This window comes from Camelus ferus, chromosome 11 (assembly GCF_009834535.1).
Source record: "Camelus ferus isolate YT-003-E chromosome 11, BCGSAC_Cfer_1.0, whole genome shotgun sequence".
Classification (NCBI taxonomy): domain Eukaryota; kingdom Metazoa; phylum Chordata; class Mammalia; order Artiodactyla; family Camelidae; genus Camelus; species Camelus ferus.
In genome coordinates this window covers 9,105,537-9,123,722 of record NC_045706.1, presented here as the reverse complement: position 1 = coordinate 9,123,722, position 18,186 = coordinate 9,105,537, and the positions used below count along the sequence as shown (strand labels likewise).

Genomic DNA, 18,186 nt, shown 5'->3' with positions numbered 1-18,186 from the left:
TGAGGGTGACCTGTCCCCATTTACCAAAAGCATTTCTAATTTTGTAGCATTGTTTTAAAGGCTACTTTGTTTTGAAAAGTAGCCAAAATACAGAACTGCCCCCAAGTAAATTAAAGTGCAGCCTGGGGCAGCTGAGACTGGCTTCAGATCCCAGATAAATGTAGAGTGAAAAAAACAGAATGCTGCAGGCTTCCCAGTACCTGCCAGCTCTCCGCCCCTTGTCGCCCTCTCTCTGGGCTGCAGAGCCTTCTGGAAAGCTGCCGCCTGGCCCGGGTCAGATTGCTTACACACTGCTGCCTCCCAGGCCAGTGTTCCCAACCTTAAGCCAACGCACATTTATAGAACATTTCCATGTGATCCTGGGGAAGACAGACCGCAGGCGGAGGGCAGTGCTGAAAAGTCGGAACATCAGGAAGAGAGGACCTTTCCCCCCTTCTCTGCTCTTCATGCTAAAAGGATACTGGGTAAGTAAGTCTCAGATTGATAGCTTTAATCCTTTGAGCAATGTATGGCTTGGCTACTGAGTTTAGAGCATAAATGCACTTTCTTTCTTCTCTTTCTTTCTTTCTTTCTTTCTCTTTCTTTCTTTCTCTCTCTCTCTCTCTTTCTTTCTTTCTCTCTCACTCTTCCTTCCTTCCTTCCTTCCTTCCCTTCCTTTCTTTTCCCTTATAAAGAGAAATTGAAGGCCCACCTGTGTTTTCTTATTTGCCCCCTCTGATTGTCTCCTGAGCCACATGAACTGTGTTTTTTCTTTCCAAAAAGTTACCAGCTGCTTTTGGTAGGATAAGTCCTCATTAACCTAGACCTTATTCTCTTCCTTTCTAAAACAAGGATTGGGCTAGGTGGTTACTGAAATTTCTTCTGGCTTTTGTTACGATTCTGCCCATGGCAAATTGGGTTTTCAAGTATTTATGATCCTGTGGAGTGATGATTTAAGAGAGCCCTGAAGGCCTAATGCACCAAGACTTTGTAGGGAAAAGTTATTTTAAAACTGGCGACAGTGTTGATTTTGACCTGTATGCACAGTGTTTCTCTAGACTCACACAAGTACCTTTTCAGACCTGTTTCTGACGCTGTGGCTGCCAGCTTGAGCTGCCATGTGATCTCAACAAAAGCTGTGTGTTTCTGAGTTTGACGTGGTGTCACTTATAAGGGAGTCGTCAGATCACACTGAAGTGAGGCAGAATTTTAAGCCTCATGAGAGAATCCAACAGTTCAGTTAAACATAGCAGAGTGTGAGTGTGTATGTGTGTTTGTGTGTGAGTCTGTGTGTCCTATCTCCAAGCAACAGAAATGCACAGACTGAAGTTCTTCATCCCACTTACACCGTGCACAACCTAGTGTGTAACACCTGCATTATGCGTGTATAGAGGGGGCAAAACTCCTCCCAGTGTTAGCTGCTGCTTCCACATTGCCCCCCCCCCATCCTTTCAGGGAATCCCTGTTGGCTCTTTTGGGGTCGTCCTGCTCTCAGTTCTGCTTCTTCCTGCATGGAAGATGAAACCAGGTGGGTCTTGTAGCTGTTGGTGGTTGAAGTTCGGGGGAAACCTTATTATCCGGTTTTGTTGTAAATGTCTGCAGGTTTTCGGTTTTTCTATCTAGTTGCTCTGTCTGTTTATACGAGGGGATTTGGGAAGATCTTAAAACTCTGCTGCCACCATATTCCCGGAATTCCACTTGTCAAGTTTCTGTTGCAACCAGGGAGACCAGTTCGCTTCTGCAGGTGTTGTACTGGGTAGCAATAAGGATCTGGCCCAGAAGCGCAGGGATTAGGGAAGAGAAGGGCACAGGGAAAGAGACACTGGAAGGAGAGTTCAGAGGGCTCCATGGGTAGATATTGGAGAGAAAAGAGGAACGAAGCAGAGGGAAAAATAAAAGATAATCAGCTATTCCTTCAGTGTATTCAGCAAACATTTAAGTGATCCTGGGTACCAGACCCTGGGAGTTCTTGAGGGAAGGAGAAAAGAGTTTACATCACAGTCACACAATCTAGGCCCTCAGGGAGCTCCTGGGCTGGTGGGGAGGCAGATGCTAATCAAGCAAACACCCTGTGGTGCAGAATTACCTAGAGTCCCAGGGGATAGCGCTAAATGGACACAGTCCTCTCAGTGGGAATGGGAAAGTCAGGAGAGGGGTTGAGTTGAAGGAGAAAGATATCAAATGTGCATTTCAAGAGGTTGAGTGACTGTGAGTCATTCGAGTAGAGATATTTATCAGAGAGTTAAAAATGCGATGGGGGTGGGAGGGAGAAGTTAAGGCTGGCATCCAGATTTAGAGCCTTCTGCCTGAACTCAAGAAATGAAGTTATGAGAACCCATATGGAATCTTCCTAGGAGAAGACCAGGCTGGAAGACTGAATCCTGAATCTCATTAAGTGGCTTTACAAAGAGGGGAAGAAGAACACTGGAGAAGGAAGAAGAGAACAAGATTTAGCTCCTTTTAAAAAAGTCCTAAGTGGGAGAGTTTGTAGAGGAGGGTAGGGGTGACAGGGTCAGGTGCTGTTGAAATGCTGAAGGAGGAGGAAGGCTGAGAAGAGGCCACAGTGTAAAGGTCATGAGCAGCTTTTGAGTGTGTTTTCAATCCAGGGTCGTTTTGTTGTCAGAAATAGAAACTTTCAAAAAGGGACGGGATTGGTTGAGACTGGTGGCAAAGACATAGCTCTGGGTTGTAAAGTTCCCAGCTACCACCTGCTTCATTCCAGTCTGAGGATGGACTGGTCTCTGCTGGGCTCCTGGTCCCGCTCCTCCCTCAGGTCAGCACGCACAGACTCTGGGGTTCTCTGGCCTGGATCCAAACCCACATTGCTCATTGGCCCTGTGGCCTGTCACTGACTTCAAAGGCCCCTGTCAAACAGCAAGAGAGAAAATCTGCTTGGCCCAGCTGAAGCGAGTATTAAGCCCTAGTCCAATTAGCAATCTCTAGGAGGTGGGTTGGTGTGGTGGGCCAAGACTGCTCAGTCGGTGGGGGTGAGGTGGCAGAGAGGAGAAAATAATGGAAGAGCCGTTTTCAGAGCAAAGGACAAAGGCAGGCCATCAGAAGTTGCCTGCTCAAGAGTGGGACTTCATGGGAGTGGAGCAGTGGAAGCTGGGTTAAATGGTGGATTCTACTAACTGCATGCAAGGATGTGGACTTAATGGCCAGGGGCATGCGGCTGGTAGGGGACAGCACCAGGTGGCTAATAGGGCAGGGAGAGAGCCAGGACAAATGTAATTGACCAGGTGGTGGCAAACTGTCCAGCAGAGAACCAAACTCACTATGATGCTCACTCCGGTCCAATACTTTGATTCCCAAAGAGCTTTGAAGCCCAAGTGAAATTGTCTATCTCAGCACAGGACGTCTCACCCCAACGCCAAAGGCAGGATTTGGGGACCAATGCTGCATGTGGTGAGACAGCAAACAAGCAGCCGGACACTGACCAGAACGCTAATGCAGGAAAAAGACCCATTGAGGGCTTATCTGCACACTTTGAGGGTCACTGAATGCTAGGATTCTTAACTGAGCTATGTTCACAAGAGGTGGATACCAATGTTTTTTTATAATCCTAGCCTGGTAGGCAAGTTTGCACATGTGTTTCAGTCTTGGGCAATGCCCGTGTATAGCAGGAGCTGCTCGGAAGAGTTGCCACTTTGCCAACGTTTCATAAATGTTGCTAATGAAGGTGTTAAAAATTGACACAGGAGAGAGAGTCACTGGGATGAGTGAGCGCTCTGAGTTTGTGACCTAAAAAGGGGAAATTCTGCTCCACACTCAAGTCAGGGAACAGCCTTGGCTGAGTCCCGTGCCAGAATTGGTGCCAAAGAATTATAAAGAGATTAAACCCAGCGACAGAGGCAGCCGTTGCTCTAGCAGAGAGAGCTAACTTTGTGTAGTCAAGCTGCTTACATCTGTGTAGAGTTCCAGAATGACTAAAACTGGTTGTATCTCAATATTCTGGGGTTCCACAGAAATGTCCAGGCTCTACCAATGACCAACCCCCCTCAGAGTAGTTGCCTTTGATCCTTAGCAAATCCTCAGTTGCAAGACCTGGACCATGAAAGATGATTTCTTTCTGGTTGTGCTCCTTTTGTGTGACAGGATGGTGAAGGGTTTGGATGTAGGTGAAGCTGTAGTGGTCACTTCTAAACGGAGCCAAGTTTTTTATTTGGAGGGGACATAATTTTGTAGGTAATTCTATGAGCTTAAAAACCATGGCTCTGTATTCACTTTAGGGCATTCAAAAAATCATTCCTGAGACTCTGCTTCTGCTGAAACATATTGAAGTTCAAGTTAGGACCTGACGAAGGTATTTTGCATCTCCTATTTCATAGCAAACAGATGAGACAACGAACTCCTGAATCCTGGGCAGTCACAAGATCATCCTCTTATGTGTTCCAGTTCTTTGAAGAACATTTGGTGCGGTTATTGTTTGCATCACCTGGTGGAAGCTTCACATTCAGCATTTGCTGGGTGTGCTTCCTTCTCCCCCAACACCAGCCGGCCCAGAACTCACAAAAGATTGAAACTGCAAATGGCTTCTCCTCATTTAGCATAAACAAAGAGATTCAGGTTTACCTATCTTGGTCAATGGGTTTGGGGGAAATGACCCAACTACAGATGCCAATGTTGGAGAAGCAACTAGACAGAGAAGGAACAAAGCCCACGAACAATTGTTGGTACCAGAGCTTCTGGCTGGAGGGGCAGACCCCAGTAGTAGGAAATTCAGGAAGTTATCCTTCGGGAGCTGTGTTTATACATGGCAAGATCAGTCCTCAGCCAGGCGCAAAGTACCAGGAGCCAAACCAACATAGATGGGAGGGAAAGGCTGAACTAGGGCTTGGGAAGCAACACTTGGACTTAGAGGTCCATTGGAGACACTGGGTCCCACATCTAAAGTTTGACGAGGAAATTTGGTTTGGAAAATGCAAATCAAAGTAGCCCAAACCACTGGCAGACCACCTTGACCCATGCTTAGGAAGGGATGACCTCATTCTGAAGTTCACCACTGACAGGGCAGAGACTGGCTCAGCCACGACTGGCTCGAGAACTGGAGTGGACCCTAGACACACGCAAAGGAGGGAGGATTTCGTTTCCTCCCTCCCACACTCTCTCTCTCCTTTCCCTCTCTCATCTTTTATTATGGACTTTCCAAGCATGCACAAAGGTAGAGAGACTATTACAATAATCCTCATATACCCATTAGTAGTTTCAAAAATTATCTACCTATGGAAAATCTTATTTCATTTATTAATCTACTTTTCACTAATATCTACCCTCTCCTCCAACTGTGATACTGTTTTAAAGTAAATCATGCCATCATTTAATCAGTAATACGTATCTCTAAAAGATGAGGACTCTTTTTTATATGTGTATAACCATAATATTATTATCATACCTAAAAAAGTTTATAAAGAATTATAATCATTCCTTAGTATTAGAAATCCTGTCAGTACTCAAATATCATTGATTGTCTTCATTTTTTCAGTTGGTTTGTTTCAATCAGGATCCCAACAGAAACCATAAACTGCTTTGGATTGATGTATCTCTTAAGGCACTTTTCTGTTCTACACCCTCGACCCCAAATTCCATAGCTTTTCTATATCCTCCTCTGTATATGTCCTCCAGAAATTTCCTATGTCTTCCACCATTATATCTGTCTTTTTCTGTAAATTAATTTTGTCTTCATTATAAGAGTTAATTTTTAAGTCCTTGTCTACTAGTTCCAACTTCTAGGTCATCTGAGTCTACTTTATTTTGATTGTTTCCCCTCTTGATTGTAGGTCCTCTTTTCCTGTTTCTTCACATAGCTAGTAGTCTGTCATTGGATATTGGATATTTTAGTGATATGTGTAGATATTGGATTCTGTTCTCTTCCTCCAAATACTACTGTATTTTCTTCTATAAGCAGTTAAATTACTTGGAGATTGCTTTGATCATATGGAAGCTAAATTTTAGACCTTATTAAGGTAGGTCTATTTTGATTTAGCCCTTAGTCCTAGGGCATAATCCTTAGTCTTGAAATAGTATCCTTATTCTTAGGGTATGATTCTTCCAGGGTGTCAATGTGAAACTTGGGGTATCTACCAGGTCCATCTAATTCCATGGGATTTGATCTCCAAACAACCTCTTGGCACTGGGCAGCTGTCAAACCATTTCTCAGATTTTTCAACTTCCAGCCACTGTTTTTTCTTGAGCTCTTTGGCGCTCACCCTGAGGATGTGCATTTTAGGAATCAGCTAGAGATTTGAGGGGAGTTTGTGTGCAAATTTGGGGGCTCCTCTTCTGTGGCTCCTTCCTTTATGAGCTTCCACCCTCAATTCCAGCCTCTCTGGCAGGCTCAAACTTTGTTTCTTCAACTTAGCAAAAGTACAACTTTCTGCTTGAGTTTTGGCCCCCTTTATCATATAGATGGGGAAGGGCCGCCATTGAAGAAGCCAGTTAAACGTGCTCTTATGCAGTTTTAATCTCTAAACACAGAGATTCCTCTCTCTCTCGTCCTCTGTCCTTCCCTTGCAATTATTTGTTAAGGAAATTGGGTCATTTTCCTGTAGAATTTCCCACTCTTTGGACTTTGCTGTTAGCATCCCAGCGGTGACATTTCTCTATTCCCTATATTTCCTGTAAAGTGATACTTAGATCCCTAGATGTAGAGGCTTGATCAGATGCCTTTTTATGTTGGCAAGGATACTTCACAGGTGATGCTTTATACATCCCACAGCATCACACCAGGTGAAATTTAACGTCTAGTGGTCTCTTTTATTGCTGTATTAAGACTAATTGATTGAGTTCAGATATTCTCATCCTATATAAAGTTCCCCATCAGCTTTTCACTTAATGCTGTTTGCATTGAAGATTATCTACATCTATTATTTCTTTTTTTATACCCCACCCTACTGCATCTATTATTTCATTAAGGTTTGCAAAATGATGATTTTGTAATTCTATTATTCTTTCTTCATTTATTAGTTGTGATTTTTTAATAAAGAAGTTCCTATCCTCAATTATTTGGATATCCTGAAATACAGTCAGGTTCTATGCTTGATTATTTACATTTCCTGATTACCTAGAATTCTTAAAAGGTGACCAATGAGGTTTATTGAGGGAAGGAGGGATATCATTACAAAGTAATGGAAATTAATATATTTTCAATCCATTGAAATAATTCTTTTTGATCAATTCCTGGATATCTCACTTGTCTGCGGTATGTTATTTTCTGAATGTGGTGCTAGAATTTTTTTGCTAGTATATTTTTAGAAAGATTTTTGCATCAATATTCATGAGTGATAATGATCTACATCACTCATACAGTAATCCATCTTTATTTGTTGCCATCTTTATCAGGTTTAGGAATCAGTATTATTTTTCATAAAACAATTTAGAGCTTTTTCTGCCTTTGCAATGCTCTGGAGTAATTTATAGACATGGGGACTATCTGATCTTTGGTTTTGGTAGAATTCTCCTGTGAAATCAACTGAACCTTGTGCTTTTTTGTAGTATAGCTCTTCATAAATTTATTTTCTGGTATGGAAAATTGGTATGTTAAACTTTTCTACTCTAATGAAATCAATTTTGGTAACTTGAATTTCCCTAGGAAATTATCCATTTCATGCATTTTTTTTTAATTTGCAAAGAGGTATGCAAAGCAGTCTCATAATTTTTACAATTTCTTCTGTTACACTGGTTATTTCCCTCTTGTCATTTTTGTGTGTGTGTGTGTGTGCGTGCATTCATGCTTTCTCTCTTTCTCTTCTTGATCAAGTTAGCTAGTAATTTTCTATTTTGTGAATTGTTAAAGAACTACAATTTTGATTTGTTCCATTAGATTGCTTATTTTCCTGTTCTTTACTTCATTAATTTCTGCTTTCATCTGTATTATTTTTCTTCTCTGTACTTTCCTTAGTTTATTTAGTTTTTCCTTTCCTAGATTTTTGACTTGGGATTTTAATTCATTAGTTCCTTCATTACATTTTCACTGATAAATATGTTTAGTGTAATGAATTTTCCTCTGACCCCTGCTTTAAACACATTCCTGTTTTCTTATTTAATTTTTCACTATCTAGTGTATCAGAGGCCCCCCTCCCCAACAGCCTTTAACACCCACTCTTGCCCTTAACAAAGAGCTTGTTCTGGTTTCTTTTTTCCCTCTCTGTCTTCTTCCATTTTTTTAGATGCATCATTTCTACTTTGTTAAATCAAATAATATTTGTACATTAGTCTTCCATCTTTGCCCTTCCACCTTTGTTTTAGTCTTAGATGAACATTTACATATTTTAAAATCCTCATCACCAGTCCTTTTGCTACAGTTTTCTCAGTCATCACTTGGTTAGATGAGATACACCCTCTAGTAGATTGCCTGGGATGGAATCTGATTGGAAGCAGAATTCAGTAAGTTATTATATGTTGAAAATTGTTTTTCTCTAGCCTTGATATACGAAGAATAGCTTGGCTGGATATAAAATCCTTCATTCACACTTTAGTTCATGGAGTTTTTTGTTTTCTTTTTAACGCTGCTCCATTGTTACTTTGCTTTCTGTATTGATTTTTTAAAATATGATACTAGTCTAATTATTTTGTCTTTGAAAATTATTTGCTGTTTCTTTCCGGAGGTCATGAGAATTTTATCTTTTATCTTTGAAATCTATGGTTTACTAGGATATGTTTTGGAATTGATTGTTCTGTGTAAATTTTTGCAAGTATTTATCCTTTTCAATGTGTAGATTCAGGTATTTTCTTTTTCTGAAAAGTTTTCTTGGATCAAAGTTTTAAATATTCACTCTGTTCCCTTGTTTTATTTTTATTTCAGGGACAATAATAGGGATATTACTCCTCTTCGTTTTCCATTTCAGTATTTTCTCTTTGAACCGATTTGCTTCTTTCTTATGTCATTTCTCATTCTCTTCCTCATTTTCCTGACTTTCTTCAATGTGTTTTATTAAATATTTATTTGAATCTATTCTCTCTTGGGTGCCTTGTGATTTATTTATTTCTGAGGTTATTTAGCTGTTTTCTGTTTCTTTCCTGAGTCCAGTCAACAGTCTTTTCATTCCTCCCTGATTTTTGTTTACTGCATTTTTAAATTTGAGTCAAGATGTTTTGCATATACTCAGATGCTTATTTGAGAATATTGAGTTCTGTTTGGTGTATTGACTCACAGTTTTGTTCTACTTCCTCGCTGTCTTTAGGGTGTGGGAAAGGTTTTCCTCAGGTGATATGTGTGAAATGTCTCATGATGATGATGATGATGATGATGATGATGATGATGATTATTATTACTATTATTGGCAATAGCTCTGTACGGGTTTGCTGACCTTCCTCTTGTCCATTTGTATAGCCTTGGGATGCTCTCCAGGATTCCTAGGTTAATAGTGCCCTGTTCTGTCCGTAGGGCATCTATGTTTGGTGTAATAGGGTGGGGCGGTTTTGTGAGTTCTCTGATTTTGTGTTTCTCTCCTTTTCTTGTCGGACTCTAAATTTTCTCTTTTTTCCTTCTTTTCCCCATTGAACACCCAGTTGTCACAGTGTTTCTTCTATAGCTTTTGCTTTTATCTCCCCTTCCCCAGAGCAGTGCCTTTTGAAGACTACCGTTTTACGTGGTGCCTGTCTCTTTAAACGCCCTGTGCTTTGACGCCGCTCCCCTGCAGCCCTCGCCCAGACCAGCTCAGACACTTCGGTATTTTCTGACTCAGGGTGGACTTCATCGTTCTGACAATAATTTTAGATCAGCGTAGGCTCCCTTCTTCTGTCTTTTCCACCGCTTTTCTAGTATCGACAAAAAATATTCATCAATAGTCAATCAGAGAAAGAAGTGGAAATTTTTGTTCCAGGCAAATTGAGGATTATAACCCGGGAGACAGCCTCTCAGAGCGCCCTGAGAACTGTTCCAAAGAGGTGAACAGGGAGTCCAATATATGTGTGATTTCGGAGCAGGGGTACATGTTATTGTGATCAAGCACACGTTTCAGTAGAAGTCGGCTGCCAGCCACAAGAAACAGATATCTTAGTTAATGGTTTTAGTGTTTTTCTAAGTATGGGAAGATGCAAGAATCCATGTTCATACATATTTCTCCTGAAAATATCTAACTATCCAAAGGCCTCGTCTGTCAGTTTTCCCAGAGCGCAGAGCGCCTCATCCTGATCTTTGCCTTGAATTCCTTTCAGGGTGTATTGTGGATCAGCGACTGCAGTGAATGATGACTTGATTCTTGTAGACTGGATGGTGGCAACAGTCTTTATTTTGCATCCCTTCCCTTTTGGTCTTAATTTCAACCAAAGTTTGGAAGGCGTTCCGTGACTAATTGTCCCATCGCACTGGGAATGCTCATTCCCAGGACGGGCGAGGGTTTTGTTGGTAGACCACTCACTGTGCTATTACTGGACTAGGCCCTGTTAGCAGTAGCCCAAAGCCTCTGGGCCACCTGCCTTGCTAGTCTGCTGTGATCCAGGAAACAGTTGCCTCTTGAGCTTCTTCCTATGTCTAGAGTTACACTATTACAGTCATTGACCTTACAGGGCTATATATTTGATCGATTGTTTCAAGGTGCTTAGTCATTAATTTTATGTGAGGATCAGTCACATGTTTGGAAATGCAAGAAACAATGATCTCATAAAATAGGCAGAATACAAGTAATATAGCTAGTAACATTCGTAAGGTCCTAAGGAAGTATTCAGGCTAAGAACTTCCATTAGGTGCCGCCCAGAATCTCCCCATGTTGTCTGACCAGTCTGTTCTGCACCAGTTGCTGTCTTTAAGGGGTGTGATGTATCAGCATTGTACATAAAGTTCACCAAAGATGTCTGCACGTACAAGGTGAGCGGTGGGTCGATGTGACCCCTACAGGATTGAGAAAGGAATGTTATCTTCCAAGGAGTTACATGGCTGGTGTCAGGAGAAAAATTGATCTTTTGGGCTGAGCAGGCATTTCTGCCTCTGGGGAGTCTGGTTAATGCATAAGGCAGGTGCATAGTGCACACTGGAGGGGCGGGAGGAGGCCCAAATGGGTGGAGAAAATTTTTATGGTCAAACTTTTCTTATCTTGCCTTAAAATGTGAATTTTTAGTTCATCGCTAGGGTACTAGGTCTGTCTGTGCTTCCCACAAAGCTCTGTGCTGGGGTGAGGGTGGGAGCATGAGAAACTGTGCTCTGGGGCTACCTGACTTCTCTTTTTATTCATAGTTATTTTGAAGAGTGCTTAAACTTCTCTGGGCTTTTACATACATTTTCTTGCTCCTTCTCATTGTTTTATATCATTTGGGGAGGAAATATGGAAGGCAGGTGGCTAGGACACCTCTCTTGTTTCCAGCTACCCCCAAAGCTAACTTAAAAATAGGAAAATATGATTAAGTTGTTCTTGTTCTTGCTGAAAAGAATAGTACTGAACAAAGTCTTCTTTATGAGGATTTTTAAATTATATAATAACTATTATTATCCATTTTTTAAAGATAAATTTAAAATAATCTTGTCTGAGGAACAGGTTTTAAAAAGCTATTTTCTATTTTACATGAGAAAATTGCCTGATGTTCACCAAAACTCTTTGTAAAGCCTAATAATTGCATTTGCAAAGTCTTATTATGTCATATAGAAAGCAAATATCTTCAATTTCTTAACTCAGCTCTTGCATATGACTCATCCGTGTTAATATCTTTGGCTCTGATGTGATTGGCACCAATATGCCATCTATACTCAAGATCGCTGTGTTGTTTGCATTGAAACAGACTTCCCACCCCTCGTTACACCCTCCCTCCACCCACCCCTTAGCCCAGAGTTCCCAGTTAGGTTGATGCTGTATTTGATTTCCAGAAGTGACAGCACAGTTCAGCTGTCGGATTCAAACTCATGTCTGAATTTTTTGAGGATTTCAACAGCTTGTTTTCATAAGACCAATATCCAGTCTGCAGAGAAGGGCTATATGGAAATGGCGAGTAAGGGGAACCTTATATCTAAATGTATCATCAAATATCTGTTTTAGGAGGGAAAAAAAAGAAACCCCTTTCTGCAAATCAATATGAACCTTCATGTTTCCATTTTGGGCTGAGGGTCTATGCATGGTTTGTAACAGTGGGATGCTCAGAGCATCATCCTCAGGGCGATGACACTCAGTCTGGCATAGACCAAGGTGACGCTAGTAGTCACCCATCAAGGGGCCTTTCTTGTAGGTTGTCATCTCACCGCTGGAGGGGGATTTGATCCATCATCCGTCAATCCTCCCTTACATGGCATCTTTTGTGATATCTTCAAGATCTTCAAGATGGCTAGTCAGAGTCAGGTAGAAAGGAAAGTTAAACTGGACCCTCCAGGGGAAATCTTATATTACTTTTGCCGTGTAATAAAGCACCCCGAAATTTGGTGATTTACAATAACCAGCCTAATTCTGTGGATTGGCAATTTGGGCTGGTCTCAGCTGTCATCCCCTTATGTGTCTGTGGTCAGCTGTGGGCTGGCTAACTGATGGCAACCACTCATCAGCCATGAAAATGAGAGAGGATGCTGATTCAGTGTAGTCCCAGAACAAGGCAAATTGTGGTTGGCCCTTGAGTAAAGGCCTGCAGCCCAGTCTAAGCTGATGGTCCATAGTTAGCTGGATTGTCCTTGTTGGTCCTCAGGCCTTACCACTGGCCATTGTCCAACCTATGCCTCGTGGTGGTCACTATTGTCCAGAGCCCTCAGTCCAGTGCTCATGGAATCATGTGTGGGATCTAGACTACTGAGCAATAGAAATAACTTTCCAGTGATTCAGTATAACTCTTCCCATACAAGATGCATATTCCCAGGTTCAAAACTTGGAAAGCATTAACACCAAAGGTACCTGGGCTCTGTCCCCCCCAAAAAAAATTCCATCTCGTGAACTAGACCTTTTAAGACCTGTCTCAAGCCTCCTAGGATGTGATTGCCAATGGAGACCCCAAGTCTCCCCATTAAAAAGCAGCACAGGGTTGCAAAGCTGTCCTGGCACAGGCATCCTCTATGCTTCCTGAGATAGCCTCTATCCCCAGGTGGGCTGCGACCCTTCCCACCACCCCCAGCCACACTGTGTCCTTGCTCACCCAGCCCTCTGCCTGCTCCCCGCCCTGACTGCTTCTGCTGGCACAGTCCCGCACTTCTGATCCCTCCAACCTGACTGTGCCCCTAAGTCAGTCCCCATACAATTCTCTGGTTTCAGTACCTTCCTGCTCGATCTAACCTAGGGCAGGTCTAGGCTGAGCCCCCACCCACCTCACCCTACAACCTCCTCCACCACTCCAGGCAGAGACAAGTTATAAGAAATGAGATATGTACTTTTAGGCAGCAAAAACCTGGAAATAACTTAGTATCCATTGCAGCTATTGAATATGATATTGTAGCGATGGGGGAATGTTTTTGATATGTTACTGTTAAATGCGGGGGGAAGCAGTTTCAAAAAGAGTACAAATAGTATGTATGAGCCCCAATTTTGGTTTTGTGGGTTTTATTTAAGTTTATGAATATATGCTTACCCAGACGTCAGCTGGGGTCTCCCTGCCCTTTTAGGCTCAAATCCATGCCTAGTGGGTCTCCAATGTCCACCCCCAGATTTCTGTGAATCCCAAAGGCTTACACACTCTGGTCTTTTTTACATTCAGGCTCCTGCTTCATGTGGTCTCTGTTCCATATTGCAGTGACCCAAATATGAATGAAATGAGCCCCTTCTTCAAGTTGCACCCCCCCCAATTCCTGCCAAAAACCAAACACAGCAGAACAAAGTACTCACAAAGCATTCATGAATGTAGCATGAAGACGGGGGGAGAGAAGAGGGCTTTGCAGCACAATGAAAGAAAACAGCTTCAAAATGACATTTGGCATTCATGCGGTTCAGCTGTCCTCAGTCACCCCATTTCAGGGGAAGTTCTGCCGGCCCTTTACCTTATTCTCTACCTCACACCAAAGGCCAGCTTCACCTCCTCCAGCCCCCAATTCCTTCCTCTGACCCTGTGTTCTCTTCTCTGACCTTCCTCCTCACCAAACTTCGAGTGCTCTCATTTCACGTGGGGACCAATGTGACTATCTTAGTTTACGGAACTCCAGCTCCTGCCAATACTTGCCCCTAAACAGATTAAATCAAGTTCTTTTCCTAAACTAAGATTGTTCCTGCCCGAGGGGAATTCTGCGCTAGGCTTGTGAAGGAGCCCAGGCTAGCCTGCTGGAGGATGAAAGAGAGCTGAGATGCTCCAGCCAACAGCTAAGGCTCTTTAAATTTGAGCCAATTACTTAAACTCTCTGGCCTTATGTTCATCCCCTGTAAAATGAAAGCCTTGGACTAGTCACCGCTTCTCCACAGCAGGCCAGTGGCTCACTGCTGTGCCACAGTTACAGGGGCCAGAATCGCAGTCCCCTCAAGCCTTGGTGTGGCCAGGTGGGGCCTGAGCAGTGGCTGAGCCCTCCAGCAGCCTTGTCCCCGATCAGAGGCTGTATAACTGTGATCGTATTCTGCGTGCTGAGGTGTGAAAAGGTTGGCGAGCCGTGTGACAGGCTGGACCTGGAGTCCCTCCCAGTTCTAATAGCTTGTGACAGAGGTTGACATTTGGATGACAGGCTATGACAGGGTCAGAGTTTGTTGTTGGCGGTGATCGGGAATCCTAAACTTCTTAAGAAAGTGAGAACTGATGATGGCATGAACTCGCTTTGCTCACTCACTTAACTGAACACACCGCTTCCAATGCAGAGAGTCCTGAACCAGGAGAAAGACGACCCACGTTTGGACCCCAGCTCTTCCTTTGTATCCTCCCCTTAGCCTCTTCTTTGCCTCCCTCCCTTGTCTCTGAGGCCACCTAGAAATTTTGCTGTGAAAAGCCCAGGCTTGGACTTTTCAGTCAGAGTCAAGCCAGGAGACAGAAATGTCCCAGTTATTTTAACAGTGAGAATTTAATATAAAGAATTGTTATTTAGGTCAATGTAAAGGCAAAAAGCAAACTCTAAGGTCTGATGGAAGTTAGCAACTGCAGAAAGCAGTTATCACACTTAGGGCTTAGGGAGCAAAGAGACGGAGGAATTATTAATTAGACGTTTGGAGGAGGGGCCCCATAGAAGGGAACCTCAGACCTCTGTGGAGGGGTTTCCAGTGAGCCAGGGCTGATGTCTACGAAGCTAGCTCTGTAAGAGTTGCGGAAATGGCAAACTGGCCCCCACTGCTGCCCTGGGAGGGAACTGCTGCTGCTGCTGCGGGGAAGCAGTGAAGCTGGGGCGATGCTCCCAGAAGCAGGAAGCGTGTGCTCTGCTTCCTCCTTCCTTTTCTGGCCTCTGCCTCCTCCTGGCAGAGCCTCACAAGGAACAGTTAGCAAAGCAGAAATGGGGTTTTCCGACTACCCCAGCATCTGAATATAGTGGGTTTGGAGGTGAGAAACAATAACGTAATAACTGACCTGGCTCTCCCCAGCACAGGGGCTGGGTACGTCAGCTTTGTGTCTGATTTCTGGGGCACCAGAGCAGGTGATTTCTAAGTTCCTCCCAATCCTCATGTTCTCCAAGACTGGACTTTTTGCACCAAAATTTCTAGGTGGCCTCAGAGACAAGGGAGGGAGGAAGAGAAGGGGCTAAGGGGGAGGATACGAAGGAAGAGCTGTCATCTCACTCACGCCCCGTGGAGCAGCCAGGTCCACTGTGCCCATGAAGTCCCCTGCCAGGGCAGAAAGCAGGCAGTGTCTCTCAATAAATCCCTTTCCCAGGCTACGGCTGTTTGTTTATATTAAAACAGGAACATGATAACAGAGCTATAAGTAGCTCCGTGCTCAGCTGTGCAAGGTAGGGAGTTAGAACAACTGAATTCAGCCACTGGAGGGGGAAGCTGAGGCCACCTGCCTGTCCAGGATGAGCGTCGGGGCCATTTGTGGGAACAGCAGCTGGCTGAGGTCTCGGCTTGTTAAGAAGCCAAAGGAGCTGCTGGGTCAGAAGAACCTGAGCTCATTCCCGGTGAACAGACAACCTGGACTCATGCAGTCAGAGCCTCCCACATCCTTGGCTGACGCAGGACCTGGATGGCTGGAGGCCACTGTGCCCAGAGGGCAATGCCACACAGGAAAAGGGGAGTCTCATCTGATCTTGCTGGTCTGGTCTGGAGCTGACACCAGAGCCTGCAGAGCCCTGGTCAGGGAGGCCTGCCTGTAGGAAGCAAGCCTATCTGAGACCAGTTCTGGTTCCAGCCCTTGCTTGTAGCGAGACGATGGGTAAGTCATTTTCACTATCGAGGCCTCAGCTGCCTCATCCGTGTTGGAGACAATCCCCAGGGTTCTTCCAGCACCAACAATCTAAATGACTCAATGCAGAAGAAGAATCAAAACATATACAGCCTTTAAAACATACGTTTTTCTCATATACAAAAAAAAATGAGTTTTTAAAATAGAGAATTTAAAATCCTTAATAGAAAACTTGGTGAGATTGTCTGATGTGTCAACAAATCCCAGTAGACTGTTCACAGGGCAGTGGGAGGTTGGTTGCAAAACTTGTCTGAGCCCACGTGTTCTCGTGGACCAGACGACACCTGCATGACCTCGTCTTCCATTCCCCAGCTCCTTGTACCTCCCTCCCTGCACACAGCAGGAAAATGGGGCATCAGCCCAGACTCAGTCAGGGTTCTGAGGCGCGTCCTCCACCCACATGCTGCTCTGTGCATTTTAGCTGCTGGGCTGGTTCTCATGCTTCCATCCCCTCCTCTTTCAGACTTGGCTCCAGGCCCCATTTCCCCAATTATGCTCTTGGCTCCTCTCAGCAGCGCTGCTGGCTACCCAGCCCCGCTCCGCTGCCCCGCTCAGAGTGGTTCGTCACCAGCCCAAACCTGGACCTTCTGCCTTCTTCTCAGATCAGTGAGGGGGATCCTGTAAGCTGGAGTCGTCCCAACCAGCTTCAGCTGCCAACAGCTAGAAACCCCATGCTCTCCTGCAGAAGCAGAGGAGCGAGCAGTAAAGGCAGTCAGTTACCCTCGAACTCGCGACAGAAATCTTCCAAGGCAGCAGCATTGAATCTTCAGCGAACGCAGGGGTCAGGGCCTACCAGACTCCACCCTTTCTCTTTGGCCATACAACCTGACCTCTTTGGGCTTCAGTTGTTCATCCGTAAAAAAAGAAAACCCCTACCCCACGGCTTTGCTGTAAGTGCAAGAGAACACGAGCACCTCAGTGCTTGGCACACAGAAAGAGCTCAGTATTTATGGGGGAGATGAGTAAGGAAATTCATGAATCAAAGACGGTCCTGGTTTATATTGGTCTTTTGTAGCTGTGATGATGTGACACCATTACATCAGTTGAAAAATAAAAATTCTCCCAAACAACTATCTTTTTTTAAATTATTGAAGTATAGTCAGTTTATAATGCATCAATTGTTTCTGGTGTACAGCACAATGTTTCAGTCATACATATGCATACATCATATTCATTTTCATATTCTTTTTCATTATAGGTTACTACAAGATATTGAATATAGTTCACTGTGCTACACAGAAGAAACTTGTTGTTTATCTGTTTTATATATACTAGTTAACATTTGCAAATCTTGAACTCCCAATTTATCCCTTCCCACCCTCTTCCCCCTGGTAACCGTAAGTTTGTTTTCTATGTCTGTTAAGTCTGTTTCTGTTTTGTAAATAAGTTCATTTGTCTTTTATTTTAGATTCCACATATAAGTGATCTCATATGGTATTTTTCTTTCTCTTTCTGGCTTACTTCACTTAGAATGACAATCTCCAAGTTCATCCATGTTGCTCTAAATGGTATTATTTTATTCTTTTTTTATGGCTGAGGAGTATTCCGTTGTATAAATACACCACAGGTCCTTTATCCCAGTCATCTGTTGATGGACATTTAGGTTGTTTCCATGTCTTGGCTATTGCATATAGTGCTGCTATGAACATTGGGGGCAAACAACTATCTTTTAAAATGAATTTTATATTTTAATCTACAGGAGACAAGGTTTAGCTGGCTGGTTAGACTCTGTACGCAGAACAAGTGGGTAGAGGAAACCTTTGTGAATTCAGTCTTGCTTGTGGCAAGCCACCTGGAATTAATTAGAAGCCTAAACTATGAATCATTCTTGAATGAGTGCAGTTTCATTTGTCCAGAGACAGAGAGTGACTCTAGCTAAATTAACATTGGACTCCCAGCAGTGGCCGTATAGAGGGACAGGAGCTGAAAGGATGTGTTACTTGTCCAGCAAATATTTCAGTGTAAATTGCTTGGTCAAAGTTCTTGAAACCATGTACTTCTTATGGA

General features: G+C 43.5%; 1 protein-coding gene across 1 annotated transcript in view; it reads left to right on the top strand.

Annotated features, from left to right (window-relative positions):
• Window positions 1-312: 312 nt before the first annotated feature.
• TACC2 (transforming acidic coiled-coil containing protein 2) overlaps window positions 313-18,186 on the top strand; it is a 196,482-nt gene continuing 178,608 nt past the window's right edge. Inside the window, 1 exon segment of the mRNA XM_032490739.1 lies at window positions 313-464. The gene's annotated coding sequence lies outside the window, so the exon portion shown is untranslated.